At 36.2% G+C, this 22,764-nt stretch overlaps 1 pseudogene; it reads left to right on the forward strand.

Moving 5' to 3' along the window:
• On the forward strand, positions 1 to 19,716 carry LOC100716284 (histone-lysine N-methyltransferase SUV39H2-like; annotated as a pseudogene).
• The last annotated feature ends 3,048 nt before the right edge of the window (positions 19,717 to 22,764 follow it).

Consider the following 22,764-nt stretch of genomic DNA (forward strand, 5'->3'; position numbering starts at 1 on the left):
ATGACCCTGTTGAAAGGAGTTGAACCAAATTCTCTTAGTTTTACTGAAGTCGGGAAGGAGAAGCAAGAAGCTGTAGTTTTTCAGGTAACACCTTTATAATATTACTTTATTATTTATTTGAAATGTTTGAACTACAAAAACTAGACAGGAATACACACATACACTTTTTTTTTTGAGGCAGGATCTTGCTATATAGCCCACGTTGGTCTCAAACTCAGGGAAATCCTCAGTCCTCTTGCTTCAGACTCACAAGTGCGGGAATCATAGGTATACGCCACCATGCCTAGCAACACACACATATTCTTAAATCCAATATGAATTGCTCTCTGATTACTGCCTTTAAACTATCTGTACTATTGTCTTCCTCGTTTGTATGACATACATTATAATGACGGAAAATTACTTCTTGAATTGATTGATAGTATGTACTCTTTCTTAAATCCAAGTTTGGGCTTAGAACACGGACAAAGTGTGCATAAGTGTGTGTGTGCACTCACACACTAACATGTACAAACTACAAACCCTGAAACTTTAAAGTATTCATTAACATATTCTCATTGCCATCAAATACATTTTCACTATGTTGCATTAAAAAAAGAATGAGAAATGTGTAATTGTCCAGCTCATTAGGTCTCTATTTACCTACAATTCATTTACTACATCGGATTGCCTATGTAATGTTTACTCTTGAAGAGTGAAAACATTCTATCTGTGAAATGTTTTTATAAACTGTACTAAGCACCTCATTCTGTGAATTTTGGGTCTTTTAACCTTCCTTGTTGAAGACACAATTGTCCTACTAAATTACAAGCTTTCTCTTTGAGATTTCATTTCTCATTGAGAATATTTTTAAGGTCCATTTAAATTTCATTTAACTCGGATAAAAATCATCCCAGGACTTACGTTTTGAAGTGTAGGAGATGGGAAGAAGAGAGTAAAGAGCGATGGAGAGGAGGACACGCACGGTATGACTGTATCCTCTATGTATTTTGCGGAGATGACTTTCGCATGGTTCACTCATGAACATCATTTCTGTGCTTGACGACAGCACAGCAATGCTCTTAGGAGAACATTCAAGGATGTCTAGGGATACTTGCTCTTATGAGATTCCTCCAGTCTGTTGCGCCCTGTTACTTGGTGCGCTCTGTCTCCATCCTGTTGTTTGCTGTCAGCTTGCCCTGCAGCCACAGTGTCTACACCTAGTGGCTTCCTTTCCCCATTTCTACACTTTCATTTCCTTCCAGCATCAGCCTGGGAAAACCTAAAGCACATTTGGGGAAAACAACATACGTAACCTCATCGTTTACCACCCTGATGTTCTGCACTGGGATAAATTAATGTACTCTGGAGTTGCAATAACTCGTTTCTTCTCATGTAGATTAGAGACCTGCACACTAGGACAACTGTCCATGCTGTCTGCTCAAGGCATTTTTACTCACTGGAATGGACTGTAGTTTTATACAGTCACAATTGCCAGGTAGATGCTTATGTTACTAAGCTAAATCCCTGGCCCTATTCACAAATATTTAAAGGAATTATATTCTAAAAATTGATTTGTATACTGAGCAACAATGTAAAAAATTAACTATGGAAATAGACTATTGATATTGAAAAGAGAGAGGTAAACTGGATATTTTCAAATGGCTTGATTGTGTATGTAGAAAAACTCAAAGAATCTACAAAAGTCTATAAAAACCAGTAAGTGAATTTAGCAAGATTATGGGAGATATATGATCACTAGCAAGATTTTATGTTTGGACTATTTTAATGCATTAACTTAGCTAAAGAATTCACTCCACTGAATTTTCTAAGAATAAGAATTAGTGTATTGAATTTATGATTTTAATTTTTGATGAACATTTATTAAATAATGCTTAATATATGCCAAACCTAGTATTAATTGTTGGACAGACATGTATATGCAAGAGGAAAATTTTGGTTTCTAGTATTTCTTGGGTTAGTCAGGGAGGCAGAAACTTCAATGGTCAAACAACTGGAGCTGAGCTTTGGCTCAAGCCTTTGTTCAAATCTCACCTTTAAAATTTTCTACCTGATGGGTTTATGCGATTCTCTTCACTTATTAGATCTCACTTTCATAATCTGTAAAGTAGTAGCAATAATTCCTGTTTTTATTTTACATGGTAGAGATACATAAAACAGAATGATATTGAGTATTAGTGGCATATGCACCCTAAAATTACAGATATTTTAATCATGGTTATGATCATTATTCTATAGCTGTCCACCAACTGCTGTGGAAACACTGGTGAGGAAGTACCAACGCTACTTGAGGAATTCTTTGCGATGACCAGTGCCTAGGGTACAATGGCTCCTACACAAGTGCAAGGACAGAAGCCAAAGACCATACTTCTAGGAAAATAATATGGTATTTTTTCATTCTTTGTATCTTTTTAGCCTTTAATTTCTGATAGTCTGACTTTTTCTTCTCCTTCCTTGAAATGGAACTTTGGATTATTTTTTTTAAATGACTCTAATTTAGTCCAAGAACTTTGAACTAATTTTTTAATGGTTGAGGACCTTATAATTGTCCTCCATTTTAGTAACCTAATAGCAATGAAAAACATGTCAAGCATTTATTTTGTTACATGGTAAAAAATATGTTTATTGAGCCTTCAGTGAGGTTATGATATAATATTATTAAACATATTTTATATAATCTGAAACAGTTTATACTGTGAACAAATCACAAAGCTATAAAGCCAGTGTTCTATGTATTATTAACTCCGACTTGTCTGACTCTAAATTCATGGTTTTAGTAAATTTTATGACCTATATGGTCTAATACACAGAGATAATAATTACATTCTTTGTGCTCTGACACAATCAAATTTGTATCTTTATAATGGAATCTCACTCTGATTAATAGCATCTCACCCATCTTTCTCTCTCTATTTTATGTTTCTCCAAGCTTTTGAATGATTAATTCTTGTCCATTTTGTAATCACCACTAGTATAGTTTTTTATTACATAAGATTAGTACTGTAGATTTGTTTGCAGAAATAAATTTAGATTTAAACCTAAGCATGGTGGCTCATGCCTATAATTCCAGCATATTCAAGACTGAAGCACAAAGATTGCTGCTTCAAGGCCAGCCTGAGATACACAGCAAAACCCTGTCAAGAGTGAGAAACTGTGAGAGATAAAGACAGAGATAAACAGAGAGAGAGACAAAGAGACATATAGACAGAGAGATAGAGAGAGCTACAGAGAGAGAGAGAGAGAGAGAGAGAGAGAGAGAGAGAGAGAGAGAGAGTCAGAGACAGAGCAAACCTAAATTTACTCTTTCTTATAATGGCCACTTCGTTATTACGACTTTGTTTTTTTTAAGCTATATCAGATTGTAAGTCTACATCCATTGAATTCCACATGTCAAGGAACCATACTATGTGATAGTTCAAAGACATTACAACTAATTTTCCAGTAGCCAGAACATGAGTAATTTCCGCAGAACTCTGTAAATGAGAGAAAGTGAATTGAGGTGCTATAATAACCCAGTGTGACAAATACTTGAGAATTAGGAAATTCAGAGAGTGGGAGCAAAGTCTGGGTGGGGTAAAAAGACCACAGTAGGTGGGAAAGGAGAGTGTTCTCTCAAGGGCATTTCACTGAGTCATTCCAAAGCAGGAACACTGAACTCTAAACATATAGAGACCCATACAGTTTTAGATGATTGTATGGCATGTAATAATTGTGCTAACATCTCTTTCCTTGTGATGGCTGCAAATTCCTGTCAAAAGGATTGAGAAGTTAAACATTTGCAACAAATTGCCTCTGTGAAGGCCTTATAATCTTGATACAGAAAACTGAATTAGGAGCTTAAAAAGTGAACATTTCCTGCTCTCTTGCTAGCGTTCCCAACCTCCAAATTCTTATCACATAGCCTAGGTGGCCTCAAATGCATGATCCTCTTTCCTCAGCTTCCCAAATGCTATAATTACAGGCTTACATGTTATACTTAGCTTAGAATTCATAAGATTTCTTTATCTCAGGTGGCTCAGTAGATGTTGGTTGAACGAATTCATGAGTAAGTTTTTCTGCTAATTTTTGTGCTTGGTCTGTCTGGCCTATGGACCAAGGGAAAGGTTATGGTGTTAACAAGCCAATGGATTGCATGGATGTGTCACTTAGACCTCAAGATTAGAAGGATGGAGAGCAGACATAGGACAAATGGCTGTTTATTTGTCCTTTTATTTGCATTTTGTTCATCCTGCCAAGAAACCATTTATTGAAAGGGGGCTGATGGAGCAGAGTTGCTCTACTTACCCATGTCTTCCTTGAGGCCAAGAGCTGTGTTAGTAATGGAGAAGAACTCAAGGTAACAGGCATTTCTCGCAGAATCTTATTCTCGGATTTGGACAATGCTCTCACCTACCACCAATGTTTTTGTTAGCTAGAAACTAGGCATATACTTTGATGGAAGCTAAATTTTAAAAAATATAAATAAGACAAAGAATTGAGGTAGGTTTTATTCTTATTCTCATATTATAGAGAAAGAACCAAGCATAAAAATATCAGTAGCTTTTCCTGTGATGCTGGCAGGAGCAAGATTGAAGTCTACATTTGTCTGAAAATTATAACAGTAGATTTCTGTTAATAATATATTTCACATTCTAATACTCAATTGTTATATGGGCCTAATGATATTTTGGAAATTTTTAATTTTTAAGTTAAAAGATGGATGTCTTCTTTCTTCATAGATCATCATGATGAATTTAATTTAATATGACAACTAACTATGTCTCTAATTTCTTCTTATTTAATTGTAAAAACATTTTAACTAGTAATAGCTTATAATTTTACCATCTTCTATTTATATTCTCTTCCAGGTTTGTTCTCATATAATTAAAGTTGTTTAAATATACTCAAGATTAATGATAACTTATATTTTAATTATTTTCTATTGAGTTAGCCAACATGTTTAGATTTTCTTCATAACCATCATTTTGATTACTGCACAATTCTCTATGCAGTTGTGACAGCATAAGTAATTTCATTGCACTGTTTTTGTAAATTTTTTGTCTATTTTCTAATAAAAATGTTCTTTTTACTTTTTTCTTCTATTAAAGAAAATTTGGGACTCTACATAGAAAATGCATAGCTAATTTTCACTTCTTTGTATTTTTGGAGGTTTGACAGGCAGATGCACAAATCAAGCACTTTCTGATGATAATTAATGCTGCAGTAACTCCTTTCTTCATGGATGCTTAATGGCTTTTAACTTAAAATAACTGGAAGTGAATTCTTATAATTCTTGATGAGTATTGTCAAATTGTCTTGCTATCTGAAATATAATTTTGTCAAAGTGCAAGGAAATTATCTCACATAGTTTTGTATCCCCAGAATCTACCACAGGGAGATAAGCAATATTTGTTAAAATAATGAAGTTTAATTAAAAACTATTTAATTTAATTTAATTTATTTAAACTGTAGGGTTATCATCAGAATGGCAGGAATTATAAACATTCTTTTTCAGTTTCTCCGTCCAACGTGTGTTGACACATAGGCGCACCTCCTTAGTCCTTCTGCTTGCATGGCTATATGGACCAAGACTGAATTAATGGTTGTGACCTCTGAAGGATGTGAAAATCCAATCAGCGAAGCACAAAGACAGGGCTCAGAAACAAGTAACTTCTGAAGGAGACTTTCACTGACTTATCCCAAAACTCAGAAAAGCTAGCCTACACTTTCCACAACGCTGAGACAGAACCATGTTTTGCTTTCTTGTGTTTGCTACTGATAGGAGCACTGACAGATGAGTGTAGAAGGTCAGAGTTGAGTCAAGTAGCCAAAAGTTAATTTCTTTCCTGCCATCCTTTATCTCTCTCACATTTCTAGTAGAAAAAGAATGTAGAGAATTTAAGGAGAAAATAAATGAAAGGTCAAGAAAGATAAATCCTGAGTATAAATAGATGGTTTTGGGCAAAACTGTTTATGTTATTTCTGGTAAAAGGCAGGTAGACATATCAGAGGGAAAAACAGAAGAGATATTTATGTGGATGAGAGAAAGACTAAAATTGAGATTGTCCAAGATTTTTGGGAAACCAATTAGATTATTTTCTAGCTCTTTTTTTAATCTAGAAAATTAAGTTTACACAAAAAGTAAACATTAATATATATTGTAATGACTTAAATTTTTATTTTATTCTATTTTATTTGCACATGTGTGGAGTACGTAATGTTTACATTCCTTGTGGGAAGATGGTACATGTATACAACATATCTTAATTCCTTTTCTTCATCCTCTTTCTCTCCATTTGTCTCTTGATCTTGCTCTTTTTTGTGTGGTACACAATGATTGCATTTCCTGTGCATAGTTTGTGCACCCCTCCGTCCTGCCTCCCAGAGAAATACCAACTTTATTGCAATAAGATTACCATAAGCCTCAGTAAAGTACAAGCAGACCAATACTCAAGGATTCTGCATAACAGTGAAAAGTAGGAAACGGGGAGTGAAGGACATGTTGAGGAATGAGTTAGAAAAGAAAGATTCCCTGGGGAATGACAGTAAATCAGAAGAAAGAATTTAAACAGCAAAGGAATAATGGAGATTTATAAAGTCATATGCTATTGGCATGCAATATAACCCTGTCTCTTTTCATTTCTTACTCAGTCTTTAATAAATCCCACAATGTTCCCCAAAGCATTTGATATCCATGAGTCTATTATGGTGATTATGAAGATTAAAAAGTGAATTATTTTTGATATATGCATATTGATTGGCATTGGGCAAAACCAGAAGCTACATATTGGAGGCCTCTCATATTTCATCTCTAAGGACACTATGTCTAATATACCAAAATATTAAGAATTATTTGCATTTTTAAATACATGAAAGCTACTTGCAGAAGCTTATGGTCATAAAGAAAAGTATGACTGAAAGCAGAATTAGCTCTAATAAATTAAGAAGTAACTAGAGGTAATCAAAGTGAGGATTGGACCATCTCTAATCTGGGAGGCTGGTATAAGGATTACAGGGCAGGTAAATGCAGTCCCTCTCTGGGCCTTCGTCCGGTGCCCAGTGCTGATTGTGCTGACTCTTCTGTGCATTGAGCCAACCCTAGATTTTAGGTTGAAGTATCTAAGGATAGAAAAATGGAAGTTTGTATTTTTGTTTATATTTTGTCTTATTGTTGATCAAAATAATAAGTAAGCATAATATAACGGTTCCAAAAGCAAGTGAAAATTTTTGAGATATAAGAGACTATTTTAAAGAGAAAAATAAAAGGTGAGGATAGCTGTTTGTTTTTCATGGATTATGGCCTAGCCCTTCTTTCTTGTTGGTGACTCTTACAAGTGATGCCCTGTTATAAGCTGGAATAATGTCTACTGGCCATGTGACTCACTTGAAGGAATGATGAGAAATTGGTCAGCAAACTACAGAAACTTTTGAGTAACAGATCACTTTATATCTTCTGGCATGAATTACTTTTCTTCCCCCTATGCTCCTAGAATTTCCCTTTTCTTCTTTATTGCATCAAGGAAATTTGGGCTCCATTCTGATTTTTAAAGGCCAGTTACAGGAAACAAACCTATGAATCAAGGATTCAATGGAGTGACCTAATTGCTAGTCTAGGCTTCCTGCCACTGGCAACCCACAAAGCCATTCACTCCTTCAGAAGATTTCTTTATTGAAATTGTGAGTGCTAATGATTTGCAGATGTTGCTGAGCTGGCTGTGACATCCTGACCCTAGTCAGGCAAAGAGATCAGCATATATAGAGTTACTGACTGACTCCTATAAAAACCAAAGATGAGGGAATATGATTATCTGGAGCGACTCCTAAGAGAAATCTCAGTGGAAATGTATACTCTGCCTAAAAACAGCTAGTTGCAGAGCTGTTTGCTTTAAAGAAAAAGTACCAGCAGGGAACTGTCAAACATAATAAAAAGTAATGATCAGTGAGGAAAGATTAAGGAAGAGGGGAATGAATCACTACTCTGAGACTTGCATCTCGTAAGAAAAGTAATGGCTCCCAGAGTGGTGGGTTGGAGGTGAGGGAACAACCCATTCCAGGAACCGTAACAAGTAGAAATGTCACACCTACAAGTATCTTCTGGAAGGAATGGGGCAGAACTAATCAAGAAGTAAGCAGAAACCGAGGCTGATCATGAGTGTCAGCAGCAGGACATTCAGCCACATACCTGGGAAAGGTAACCCTTCAAAGTAGAACGATCTGGAAGCAGCACTGCTTGCACATTTTCAAAAGAAAGATAGAAGAACTGTGTTTGAGAAAGTAAGAAGTAAAGAGAGCTGTCTTTTTTACTTCATATTTTTTTAGTTGAAGCTATTTGACCGAACAGTGTCTCTAAGAGTCACAGTTTAATAGTTTTTATGACACTAATCGATTTTCTTGAATGTTTGGAAATCTATATATGTTCAAAAACAGAAGTTTTTAAGTTCATGTCAAGGTAAGCTATTCTAGTTGTTCAGAGAGAATATAGGGTTAGATCTGTTTTAGTCGGTATTTATGTGGTCCATAGGAAATTATCAAAAATATCATGAAATAATGATCCTTAGAGAAAATTACATTTTTGTTTTCCAAAAGTTACATTGCATGAAATAAGCCCATATTTCAGAAAGCAGAGAGACAATAAAGCAACTCAGTTTTGACTCTTTGGGCTAACAGTTAGAGAGCAGAAGACTGACTGTTCTCCACAGCACATCAAGCTGTCTCCCCGGTTTTCTAACTGAATTGACTTTTGAACCTACTTTCTTTCCTTACTACAGCCCCACACACTTCCCAGCAAGCATCAGCCTTGTGAGGCTCTGGTCCTCTGTCACAGCTATCCAATCATTCCTCCAGAAAGGAGTGAGTACATTCAGCAATGTGACTGACAAAGATGAGTTACCTTCAATGAATCTGACTGTTCATAATCACCAGGTCCTATTAAAAATATCTCTCTCTAAAGAAATCTCTTGGACAAAATCATTATAAAAGTCAAAATTTTATCTCCAGCCTACCACAAAAGAAAAGCTCTCTGACAGTCTGCTGAATGACTTATCAGTTGATAGAAGGATGTAACATGAAAGAAGCAGGTATTATCTCTCGTTAGTAGTTCAGATAAAAAAATGTCTAAAATTCTCAGACTCTCTGAGAGATCAAAGGTGGGAGGTTACTAAGTTGCTTGCAGGGCTGACAGACAAGAGGTGGAGTTCACAGAAGGGACACCAAACTCAATAAAACATCTTGAGTAGGATTGGTAGAAGCAGCAGCTAATCATATTAGATCACTTTTGCCTCAGGTCAAGTCTAACTGGGACCATTTTTCATGTATAACCTAAATATTATTATTGTTATTGGTACTGAAACTTGAACTCAAGACTTCTGAATATTATTCTGTACTTTTCCTTGATTTACATATTTAGATAATAACAAATGACCAAAAGGATAAAACAGTGTTCAAAAAGTATGAAAATTGCTAACTGCAGCCACAATCTTAACTATTTTTTTTTTGGTGCCAGGGATTGAACTCACAACCTCACATTTGCCAAGTGGGCATTTATGCTGCTGACCTCAACCCCCAGCCCACACAACCTCAGCTTTTAGCATGGTTTACTTTAGTGAAACGGACAGCCCAGCCTTCACTCCCCCAACCCTTGTGCTGAAGATGGGATCCAGGGTCTCAAGTGCCCAAGTGCTAGGCATGTACACTACCACTGACGCATCCTGAGCTCACAACTTGATTTTAAATTCTGGGAAAAGAAGTTATGTATAGCTTCTAAACATTTCCACCTAGATTCTCCACCTTATCCTTACCTTATCCAACTCCTTAAGATGAAGCTCAATTACTTCAATTTTTTCACAAAAAATAGAATCTGTATATACAGCATTTTTATGTTTATTAACTTTCGTGACAATTTCACAGGAAAGACAAAGGAAAACTTTTTTCTTTATTTCTTTTGGCAACTCACAGATTCTTTACTCCATATAGCCTTCCCAAATACTTTATGACAATGATTATGAAGATAAACAGTTAGGGACCAAGTATGCAGAAATAATACTTAACTATTTATATTGATCACTGTGAAGTTTCAAGCTAGATTTATGGCAAAAGTCTTTTGAGTTGCACAGTTATTTTATAAAGCAGAATGTAATTCAAATGCTCCAATAAAATAAACACTGTTAAATAAAAACAAGAGCTATGTAAAAACATGTTTAATAAATATCATTTTCTTATCTGCTATGTTAAATGAGTATGAACAATAAAGAGGTTTTTTTAGTAGTACAAAATTATACTACATAATGATTAAGGATTTGGTACATATACAAAACACATCTTAATTCTCTGTACTTCCCCTACTCTCCACTCACTCCCCCTTCTTGAGAAAGCAAGAGTCATGGATTAAATCTTTGCATCCCCTTCAAATTCATATTGAAATCCTAACTCCCAATGTGGCAGTGTTAGAAGATAAGGGATTTGGGGAGGTAATTTAGGCCTTAACAGTAAAGCTCTCAGGAATGAGGTTAGTGCTCCTACTAATGAAAGAGAAACCCCAGAGTACTCTCCAGTTCTTCTTCTATCTGCAATTTAGAAGAGGTTCCTAACCAGAACCCAAGTATGTCAGCCCCCTGGACCTCAGACTTCCAGCTTCTGGCCTGTGGGAAATAAAACTCTGTTGTTTATAAGACACCCAGTCTGTTGAATTCATTATTGCATCCCCAAATGACTTAGAAAGCAACTATATTAAGTGTTAGTGATATGAATGTAAAAGTCATGACAATGACCAATCACTATCCATATGATAACCTACCTGGGAACCAAAGGCCACTACAACGACTGTAACAAAAACATTACTGAAATAAGACCCAGTGGATAGTTCATTGGTAGAGCTCTTGCTGTCTTAGTTACTTTTCTCATTGCTGAGACAAAATACCCAAAATCCTAAATTCAAAGGGAAGAAGTATATTTAGCTCATAATTTGTAGGGGCTTCATTCCATAATTGGAGTGCTCCAAATCAGAGTGGCACATAATAGAGTGCAACAATTCATGGCATCGGAAGACAGCGAAAGCAACAAAGTGAAGACGAGTCTCTTTTTGTTTCTTTTATCTTATCCAGACAACAGGGTCTGGGGCAGTGCCAATCAAATAAGTGGGTTGATTCAGTAATCACACACACACTTAATCCCAGCATTATACACTTTAGTTTCAACTATTTCTGAAAAGGCTAATACTGCGTGAGGTTTTGGAGGGACATTCAGAAACAAATGACAACATTTCAATCGTGATCCCCCAAAGGTATCTCTTTTGCAAAAGGCATTTAGTCCATCTCCAAGAGTGGCCAAAATCCTAGTGTTTCAGCATTGCTGAAAAGCCTCCTCTGAAATCTAAAGCCTTTTTAGTGTTGGGCCCCTGTACAAATGAAGAGAAAATTAAACATCAATGGCACAAGATGGATATTTCCATTCCAAAAGTTACAAACGGGGGGATACAAAGGAATGGGACCACAACAAGTCCGAAATCCACGAGGGCACACATTCAGTCCTATAGTTCCAAGTGCAACATCCAAGGCAATCTGTGGCGAGATGTGAACTCCAAAGGGCTTAACTAACTCTGCCTTTATGGCATTTCCAGTGCTTATAGCTCCCGTGGTTTCTCTCTTGGGCCTATTCTGCTCCCTACTTGAAGTTTTCCTCAAACCATTCACATTTATGGTTTCTCCAAACTTCTGAGATCTCCACTACACCTTTGACTTCTCACTCACTTCTTCACATACTACCCTCTCAAGAGCACACTGCTTGGCATCTCAGTCCTTCTGAAATGGGAGTGGAAGCCTTCTTAACCCCACAGCTCTTGCATTCTGTATGTGCCTAAAACCAGTGCCACATGGATGCTGTCATGTGGAGCAGTAGCCAGGCATCCTTCTCTTAGCTGCAGGGGTGGAGTGCCTGGATTGCTGAGTATTCTGGGTCCAATTCCAAGGAATAATTTCTCCAGGCTATTGAAGCCATTCTCAAACATATTTCTCTGGGCTTTCTTTTGCAATTTTGAGGGAACAAAGGGTGAAATCCTATTGCTTCTTGTGGTACCCTCAGACATCTTTTCTCTTACTCTGCTCCTTCTAAGCAATCAACATCTCTGTTCTATTTTTGCAGCTTTACTGGAGCTTCCTTTCTGGCCAAAATCACAGCATTTTAAATCATTCTTCTGGACTTTTTGTTTTTGATTCTCAACATAAATCTGGCTAACAGTCTCTAACAGTAGCCTTGCCACCACCTCAACATTCAACCTTGAAATTCCTTCTACAAGGTTAATTAATGTTATTCTTCATCTTAGTCCAAGCAAAGTCTCTGAACATGAACAAAATGCAGACAAATTTTCTGTCAAGCCATAACACATATTATCTTGAGTGCAGCAACCAATTTAATCCTTCTCTCCAGCAAAAACCTCATGAACATAGTGTTTACTGGTTCTTGAGTCTCCTGGGATCTAACCAGTGTCTCCCAGATGGTACAATTTCAGGCATTCCAGTTCTACTCTTTCAGCAGTCATTTACCAAAATTTCCTAACTCTTCCCCGCCCTTCCACAAACCAGTTTCAAAGCTTCTTGAGTCACACGGCCAGGTGAAGTCTCAGCAGCAGCCCCACTGCTCTGGTATCAAATTCTCTGTTACTTACTTTTCCCATTGCTGAGACAAAATGTCTGACACCCAAAATTACAGGAGAAAAGGCTTATTTGGCTCACAATTTGTAGAAGTTTTAGTCCATAATCGACTGGCTCCAAAGCAGGGTGACTTAGCAGAGGGCTATCTTAGAGGAAACTAGTTCATGGTGTCCCCAAGATAGGAAAAGCAACAGGGAGCTTAATAGAGTTTTTCTGCCCCTTTTTTGCTCTATCTAGCTACTGGGTTTGGAGTGGTGCCAGAATAATCAGTGAAATGATTCAGTAATCACACACCTTAATCCTAGAATAACACATTCTAGATGTAACCAAATCAGAAAAAGCCCCACCCAAGATTGCATGAGGCTTTGGGGTTTTTGCCTATCATGCCTGAGGCCCTAGGCTTGATAATCAGCACTACAAAAACTAAATAATAAAAATTATTAAAGTAAATCAGATATGTGGGATAAGTTATTTTGAGTCTTCTCATGAAAACTGATAGAGAAAAATCACTTGTTACTCTAAGGTAATGGTAATCCAGCCCAAGAAAAAGAGCCTGGATCACTGAATAATTATGAATGAGAGACTCTCTTCTTTCTTAATTGTGTTATAGAAATTCAGAAAGATTTTCAAAAGATTAGCATAGCTAGATGAATACAGAAATCTTGCAAAACTGATAAAATGTAAATGGATTTTTCTTCTGGTGAAGCAGTGTGTAACCCTGAGATAAAATTGAAAGCATTCCCATTTCTGGTGAGCAATTTTATGAAATGCTTGTGATATAAAGAAGCCAAATGAAAAATCAGTCTCTGAGTAGTGCTATGTTCTTTGAGCTTAACCAACCAAATTTTTCAATTCCAGATTTTAGAAATCTTCAAATATTATGGCAAGAAGTTGCAATTATCCTATACCACAGACATTAAATTTTGTAGAAATTAATCTAAACTTTTCTATATACTTTTGAGACAAGGTTTCACTATGCTGTTTAGGCTGGCCTTGAACACACTTTGTAGCCCAAACTGGTCTCAAACTTGCAGCAATGCTCCCACCTTAGCCTTCGAGTGTTGGAATTATAAGCATGTGCCATCATGCCTAGCTCACCATTATTTTTTGAAGATATTTACTCACCACATATTATTTTCTTTCATACCAAGAATTGAACTCATGACCTCATGCTTGCAAGGCAAGTGCTGTGCCAATGAACTATATACCCAGAACCATCACAAATTCTGGAACTCAAGAGCAGAGCAAGTTTCTAGGGCAAAGGGAAGAATCCTGGGCACAAGATCTCTGAGTGCTAGTGTTCTATGAGAAGATGCTTTCCCAAGAGAGCCTCCTTTGGTCTCCACCTTGGAATTCATCAAGTGATCAGCACTTCCCATAGAGTTCAGCAAGTTGGGCTGATCTCTGTTACTCATCATGGTGGTACTGGTGAAGAAGTTACTCTCATAGAGGGTCCAAAAACAAAACTGCAAATTTCTGAAGATTTTACTGAGATAAAAATTTATCTACACAGTCGTAGCACTTTGTACCTCACAATACCTCACCACAGTCTATAGATCCCTCTTATTCTGGCCTTGCCTCTTTCTCCTCTATTCTCACAGATTACAGCAGCCATGTTAAACCTTTTATGGCTTCCTCAATTGTATCTGCTCTCTCTCAATTGTGCTTGTCTTTGGCTTATTATTTCCCTTCTCACAGCTGGATCTTTCTTACTTCATGACCTATTTCAGCAGAGATCCAAGGAGGCAGGTGATTCTGATAAAGAAACTGGAATTCCTGCAGGATTCAAAGAAATGTATTTAGTAATATTAAACTTTCCAGCTTCTACTTAGATGTCCTTCCCATCAGGAAGCCATCTATGCCCACTGCTTCATCTATGTCCTGCAATAACTCTATGTGAACATCCTTCTTCCAGTTATAATTCCAGTTATAACCCTTTATTCCTCATTTACTCCCCATCACACACACACACACACACACACACACACACACACACACACTCACCCCATACCTGCGAGCTTCTTAACAGTAGTGCTAACATCATGTCCATTTCTGTCATATTTCAGTCTTTAGTATTTATGAAAGTGTTGAAGGATTGAATAAATATATCCACCAACATAAACAAAATCAATAGTTAACTCCCCAACCAACCTCCTTTTTTGCTCCAGGATACATGCTATCATTTTTGTGACATCTTGTCTCTTCGGTGTTGCCATTGATATCCACTTAAAATATATATCTTCTGTAGTAATATGTGAAGAAAATGAAATATACACTGTGTTTTACAATAGAATTCGATTCTGGTCTATGGGACACTGTGTTTGTTGTTCACTAACTTTAACAATGACAATCTTTCTTTCTTTTCTTTTTTTCTTCCTTCTTTCCTTCCCACTTTCTTTCTGTTCTTTCCTCTTTCTTTCTGTGTGTGACGATAATTCAGAAGAAATGATTATGATTTGTATGTATTGAAAACCTTGAGTCAGGAAAATACATTATTATATAAGTCAAAAATACTGAAAGATTATTAATAAAAGGATACTACTTTAAAATAACATTTAAACTCTTTATTTGAAATAATTCTAAACATATGAATAAGCTACAGACTAATACAAATATAACTCATGTTTTTACCCAGATTTTTGCCATCATACAACAAAAAATTATTATTTTCCTGTAATTTAGAAAAGTTCTTTTTTTAAGTTAATGACATTGATAATTTTGACAATTACTGGGCCATTATTTTGTAGAAATTTCCTCTGATTGGGTTTATTTGATTTTTTCTGCTGGTTACATTTAGGTTATTAAGTTTTGCTAAGAATATTACAGAAAAGATCTTATATTCTTCTCAGCATATCAGATCATACCATAATGCTCACTTGGATAAGATAGTATCTTCCAGGTTTCTCCATTGTAAAAATAGTTTTTCTTTTGCAGTTGATAGATAAACATTAGGGAGAATGTTAATTAACTTTTCATTGCAAATTGTTTTAGAAAATTTAAAACAACAGAATAAAACACAGACTAAAAAGCATGGAGTAAATTAAAAGAGAAATTTGGCGCAAAGAAAATATAAGACATAATGAAAGTAATAATTAGGTCATTGATGATCCAGATATTTTATGAGAATGGAAAGTAAATTGTTTGCTTAATAGAGCACAGTTGTGGTATAATAATACAGCCAGGTTTACTGACTTTAGGTTCAACTTGACACTGAGGTTTTAAGCCTAGAGTTAAAGGAAGTATGTTTGTTTGTTTGTTTAGTTATCAGAGTCATCTACCTTACATTATTTTCTTAATTTTAAACAAGTGTTTAAAGGCCATGTAGTGAATCTGATGTTCAACAAAAGGGAAATATACCAAGAAAAAGAAAAGAACAAGGGAGAGAATGTTCCACTTTTAACTCCCTTTGGCCCTTTTAGAATATTGCTAATGAACCCCATCTGTGCCAGTTTCTGAGTCTCTGCAACTTGTTTCTGGTTGGACTCACATTTTTGCTTTTCCTTTATGGAAAACAAGACTAAAATCAAGCCATTTCACAAGGGAATGGCTGCCAAATCGTGTGGGTCTTCTTAGGACCTGAGCAGTTTACCATATCCCACTAAGGGCAGGCAGATGTGCCCTACATAAAGACCAATAGCTGCACGGCAAGGCAAAAGCAGAGCACAAGTGATCATTAGAAGAATTTTTAACGTCCTGCTTAAAGAAAAACAGATTTTGTCTCTGCATACTGCAGCTTTATCTCCTGAAAAGAAACAAGCTGCCCTGAGAATGTGGTCACGCCCTGATTAAGTCCTGAATTCCCTTGTTTTTATCAGTTTTCTTTACTGCAGGTCTACTCAGAGCCTTTAACATGCATTGAATATGTAGCATGACTTTCTAAAGGGGAAAGCTATGCAAAGCATTTTCCAAATGTAAGTTGGATTATAATACTATTGGATCATTTGCAGTACGCCAGTAGTTCTCAGGTATTAACCTGCAGCACAGTCACCTGGAAATCTTGTTAAAGAAGGAACTGCCTTTTCAACTATTGGTCTTTTTGTAGGCAATATTAATAATTACAATTGCAACTCTTTTATAAATTTGTAAGTTTTACTGACAAATAGTTACTCTATGTTTTGGTACTTTCTTCCTTTTAAAACTATAACATTTTAAAAATGGGTTTAATTATAAAATGTACCGAGAACTCACCAGATTGTAAATGGTAAGTTTTTAAATAGTCAGGTTTTTGCATACAGGTTTTTAGACTACAGAAAAATAAACTAAAGACAGGCTTACTGATACAAGAAAGGGAAGATGGCTTCTGGGATTTTAGGTTACAAATTAAATGAATATAGGAAAAATTAATAGGAGAAAATGTTTAATTATATATGTATATGAAATTAAAACTCCTTAGTGAAATTAATAAATTATTTTCTTTTGTAAGAAGCTTGAGTTAGTTTCCTTCTTCAAAGTTAAAATTTTTTTGGTCTTTTTGAAGCAAGGTCTTCAGCTTTGGGCTCACTTTGTAGACCAGGATAGTCTCTAACTCACAGTGATCCTCATGCCTCAGCCTCCTGAGTGCTGGGATTACAGACATGTGCCAATAAGCATGGAAAAGCAGCATGACTTTTTTTTTTTTTTGGGACCAGGGATCAAACTCATAACTTTACTTGCCAGGCAAGTGCTTGTACCTCTGAGCTAAAAACCAGGCTCTTCTTCCCTTAAGTGAAAAATCAAGCAGCACATTCTTTCTTTTAAAACTCAGAGAAAATCTGATGAACCTTCTTCTTCGACTTTAATTACTTGTTTTCATCACTCATTTTAGAAGCTGCTCAGTTAAAATGCAAACTCATAGACCTCCCCAGGGATTTACTATAAACATCTCTGATATCACCTCGATAATGATTAAGTTGATTTTCTTCTGGATTTGGGAACAGTTCATTTAGATTGCACTGGTTAAGCTACTGACCTCTTACTTTGGACCTGCAAAAGTATCTGATGGGTAACCTGATGACCTCATGGTGATGACCTCATGTTAACAGGGTCCTTGGCCAGAGGCCTGACCCTGGAGTTCTCAATAGATACAATTTGGCTACCCACCACTTGTAGTTATCACCACTTCCCAGACAGTGATATGTAGCAGGAAAGGAGTCTATTTTTCAGTGTCACTATACTGAAAAGTCAGGAATCTAGCAACCACTTAAGAAAATTATCCACAAGATTATGCAGGAAAGGAAGTGGGGTGGTAGGCAATATACATAGTCCAGCAGTCTTGGTTAACTTTGGGTCTGGTTGATCATTATTTCAAGTCTCTTTCTGCAGGATTCTGTTGGCAGAAGGAAAAATACTTTCGCTAGAGGGGGGAAATTTTTTTTCTATTATGATGATTTTTCCTGTATCAGTTGTGCTTATTGGCATTCCACACACCAAAACATAAACCCATTGTGCTCCAATTACAATCGCACACATTGTCAGTAAAGAGTTGAGTCTGAGCACTCCTCTCACACTGACTGTCTTTAAAATAAATCTTCTAAAATTCATTGCTTCAGTGATTGACAGTATTGTCTGGTGGACAAATGGGCCTAATTTGGTCATAGCACACAATAGGAATTTCATGGAAAGTGAGACTTAAATAAATATCAAGTGATCAAAACTTATATAGCAATCTGACAACAGAAGAAAATAGAGGTTTGGAGCTTCTGGGAATAGCACCAATCAGTTGAGGATTCTTTGGCTTGATTCAGGTAGAAATCATGAATTGGCAAATTGTAGCTATGCCCATGGTTTCAGGCTTTAAGTGTCCATATCTCTTGACTCTTAGTATTACAAATTTTCATGATAGTTTACTGACTGCTGCTGATGGTCTCTGCTGCTGCCAGATGCTGAAACTAGTCAACGCTGGTCAAAGTTGAATGTCACTGGTCCATGTTGAATGCCATCGGTCAATACTTACCCTTGCTGGTTTCTGTCATTGATCTTTGTCAGGTGCTAGTCTCTGCTGCTTTTTAGGGGTAACAGTCTCAAGTGTTTATAGTTCTTTTTAAAGCAACTGCTTTGCCCACACTACACAGCTTATGACTTCCAAGTAAAAAATCTAAGTTGTGTAGCAATGCAGTTTCAGGCATACTGCCTGCCACAGCTGTGGTTGGCCTCTACGACATCAGGATGCATCAAGAAATTTCAATCCCTCAGTCCTGGCCTCCATGTTACATGTAGGCCTGGCAGAAACAGTATGTGATATAGTCTGAACATATCGGTTTGAATGAAAGCTCCCCAAGACAGCAGCCTCCAGAACCAAAGCCTGAGGATCTTGTGTATCTTGTCTACCTTCATTTGATATTTTTCAGGGATTACATAGAAAAGAAAAACTCTCAAATAAATTGATTGATATTACTAAAAGGAATGTAAACAATTACATTGAGGAATGCTTATATCATTACAAGATAGTAAAGGATATGGAATATTATCCTGCAAAATGGAAAGGATGGCCAGATTCTAGAAATACTTGGAAACCTTTGTAAAATCTCAAATAACCATTATTGTTCCAGCAATTCTTTGATGATAAGCATAATTATTTATCTCAGATAAAGAAAGGCAAACAAATTCCAAAAGACAAAAACAAAGCTTTGAACCTTGACATTGCTCAGTACACTGTAAAGAAAGCTAAACAAAGGATCACTACAGAATTAGCAAGATGAACTCAACAGAAAAAGGAATCATAAAAGAATGGTATTTACTGAAAACACTGTTAATTTAGAGAATCTAACTACTGATGTGTTTTAATGAATGCAAACCAGCTCCTTAGATCAGCTTAGTCAATAAAGCTAGCTTTGGTTGTTCATATACAGATTGCTTCCTTGAGAAATGTTGTCCTGCTGAAGCTGGAGTTCTCTTGATTTGGGTTCTATTAAGAACCAACAAGTTAGAATCAAGGGGCTGATGTTGACCTGACTATTTAAATAGGATTATACAGAAATGTATTTACTTTGCATCTTCTGAACTAGCAATGGCTCTGGCTGTTAAAACCCTTATGAAGATCAAAAGAATGAGTTTTGTCTCTAAATATGTTGGAGAGGTAATTACAAGTGAAAAAGCTGGAAGATGGGGCAATTAAATATTTCCTGCTGTCTTTGTCACAGGACAGTAACTCCCAACCAGTTATGTGTCAGACATGTTAAGTCTATGTCTCTTGATACTGACAGCTACAAAGAAACTTTAGCACCTCCAAAGAAATACTAACAGCTTTCTTCTTCTAAAACCTTTTTTAGTGATAGCAAATATTTTTAAAAAACTTATCCATTTGAAGATACAATTAAGACTTAGAACAGTTAATATTTCTAAGATCAATGGAGAGTAAATTTTATAAAAGTGATGATTTTAAAAGCAATAGAGGCTTAAAGATGTTTCCGACTCTTAGGGAATAGTCTGGTGCTTTGGTTGTGAAATCAATGGTGTCATCTAGTGGTAATTTGTTCAAATTTCAACTAAATGTCCCAAAGGACTATGATTAGTCATTAGAGAGGATGACTAAATAGAACACTAACTTTAATGATTTTAAAATTGCAGTGACCGGCAGGTCTTGGGCCTGCCTGCACAACCCGCAGTGACCCTCTCTCAATCTGAGGAACTGGGTCACCAGAGGTGAGTGTCTGTGCACCATCCTGAGCCCCAGGAGTTTAAGATCCTTGCTTTCATTGGCCAAGAACTTCTCAGCTTCCTGCCACACTTGACCAGCTACACAGGTCTTGGGCCTGCCTGTGCCACCCTCAATAACCCTCTCTCAATCCGGGGAACTGGGCAGCTGGAATCCCAGGAGCTGAGGGCATAGAAGAGGACTTCCAACAGGCTCAGAGGAAGCCTTGGAACAACACTTGAAACAGGGAAATATAGGAAAATGACAAAATGAAAGACCAAAATGCAATTTCAAACATCCAGTCCATCTCAAGAAAGCTTAGGAGTTATATACATAGAAGAAAATATATGCCATACACCTGAAATACCTGAAATAATAGCATCTGAAATAAAGAAGCAACTTTGGGAAGCTTTAAAGGAATTCAAAGTAGAAATAAACTCCCAGGTAAAAGAAAAAATGATAAAAGTAATGAAAAAGATGCTGAACACATCTAAAGAAGACACAGTTAAAAAATTAGAGCAACAAAACAAGAAGATAAAATCCCTGGATCAACAATAGAAGAAACAAACAGAATACATGAAGCAGATTCAAAGAGATATACAGAAAATCAAAAATTCTATTGAAAGTTGTCAAAACCACCTCAATGAAAGTGAAGATAGAATTTCAGACCTTGATAAGATTGAAGCTAGTGAACAGGAAAGGAACGAACTTTTAAAAATAACAAGGAATCAAGAAATAGCAATTCAACAGCTGCAAGATGATGCAAAGAAAAACAACATAAGGTTGATAGGGATAAATGAAAAAGAAGGGGGCAACACAAAAGATATCAAGAGGATATTTAGAGAAGAATAGCTGAAAATTTCCTAAATATGAGAATGGAAACTGACATCAGGATCAGTGAAACATATAGAACTCAAAATAGCCATAACCAAAATAAAACTACACCCACAGATATGATAATCAACATCCCAGAAATCCAACGTAAGGATAGAATATTAAAAGCTGTTAAAGAGAAAAGACAGATCAACTATTAAGGAAAACCTATTGGAATCACAGCAGACTTCTCAGCACAAACAATAAAATCAAGAAGAGCATGGAGTGAAGTATTTCAGATCCTAAAGGAAAATGATTTCCAACCTAGACTGATATACCTCTAAAACTGTCCTTCAAAATGGATGGAGAAATAAGATACTTCCATGACAAAGAACAGCTTCATGATGTGAACTTCATGATCACCAACTAAACCCTGCAAAGAATACTGAAAGATAGTTTAGATAGACTTAGGAAAAAACGACTAAGCAAAGCAGACAATTAAACAGAATGGAAAGATAAAGATGCAACCACAAAAAGATAACATAATTATAACCATTAATATAAATGGTCTAAATTCTCCAATTAAAGTAAATAGATTGGCAGAATGGATCTAGAATCAAATCCAACCATATGCTATCTACACCAGAAACCCATCTAACCCAAAAGGATACTCACAGACTGAAAGTCAAAGGCTGGAAAACAATACTTCATGCAACAAGAACAGAAAAAACAGCAGGGGTAGCTATTCTGTTTGCAGGCAATGTGAACTTCAAACCAAGAATGATCAGAAGAGATAAAGAAGGTCATTACATCCTCGTTAGGGGAAAACTTCAAGAGGAAGAGATAACAATCTTAAATATATATGCTCCAAACTCCAGAGCACCCAGTTACACAGAGCAAGTATTAATAGAAATGAAAAATCAAATTAGCAATAACACAATTATAACAGGAGACCTTAACACACCATTGACATGTAGGAACATATCAACCAGACAGAAAATCAGCAAAGAAATAACAGAACTAAATCACATCTGTGAACAAATGGATTTGATAGACATATACAGAGTGTTCCATCCAACAACATTAGAATAAACATTCTTCTCAGCAGTACATGGGACATTCTCTAAAATAGATCATATACTAGTTCACAAAACATATTTAAATAAATGCAAAAGAGTTGAAATTATCCCATGCATGTTATCAGGTCATAGTGCCTTGAAACTAGAAATTAATGATAGAAGAAACTGCAAAAATCCCACAAACAGATGGAAATTCCTTTTTTTTTTTTTTTTTGTCTTTTTTGGTACCAGGGATCGAACTCACGACTGCCTGCTTGCAAAGCAGGCACTTATGCTGCTGAGCTAAATCCCCAGCCCCTAAACACATGGAAATTGAATAACACACTCTTGAGCAATCAGTGGGTCACAGGGGAAATTAAAGAAGAAATTAAACAATACCTACAAGCAAAGGAAAATACAACTTACCAGAATCTGTGGGATGCAATGACAGCAGTTCTCATGGGAAAGTTTATTGCACTGAGTTCCCACATCAGGAAAACAAAACGTATACAAATAAATAACCTGATGCTACACCTCAAACATCTAGAAAAAAAAAAAAAAAAAAAAAAGCAAGTCAAGCCCAAACCCAAAAGAAGGGAGCAAATTAAAAAAAAAAAAATCAGAGCAGAAATTAATGCAACAGAGACTAAGAAAACAA

Source organism: Cavia porcellus, unplaced genomic scaffold (assembly GCF_034190915.1).
Source record: "Cavia porcellus strain 051 isolate PalLab524CR breed Dunkin Hartley unplaced genomic scaffold, mCavPor4.1 scaffold_29, whole genome shotgun sequence".
NCBI classification, from domain to species: domain Eukaryota; kingdom Metazoa; phylum Chordata; class Mammalia; order Rodentia; family Caviidae; genus Cavia; species Cavia porcellus.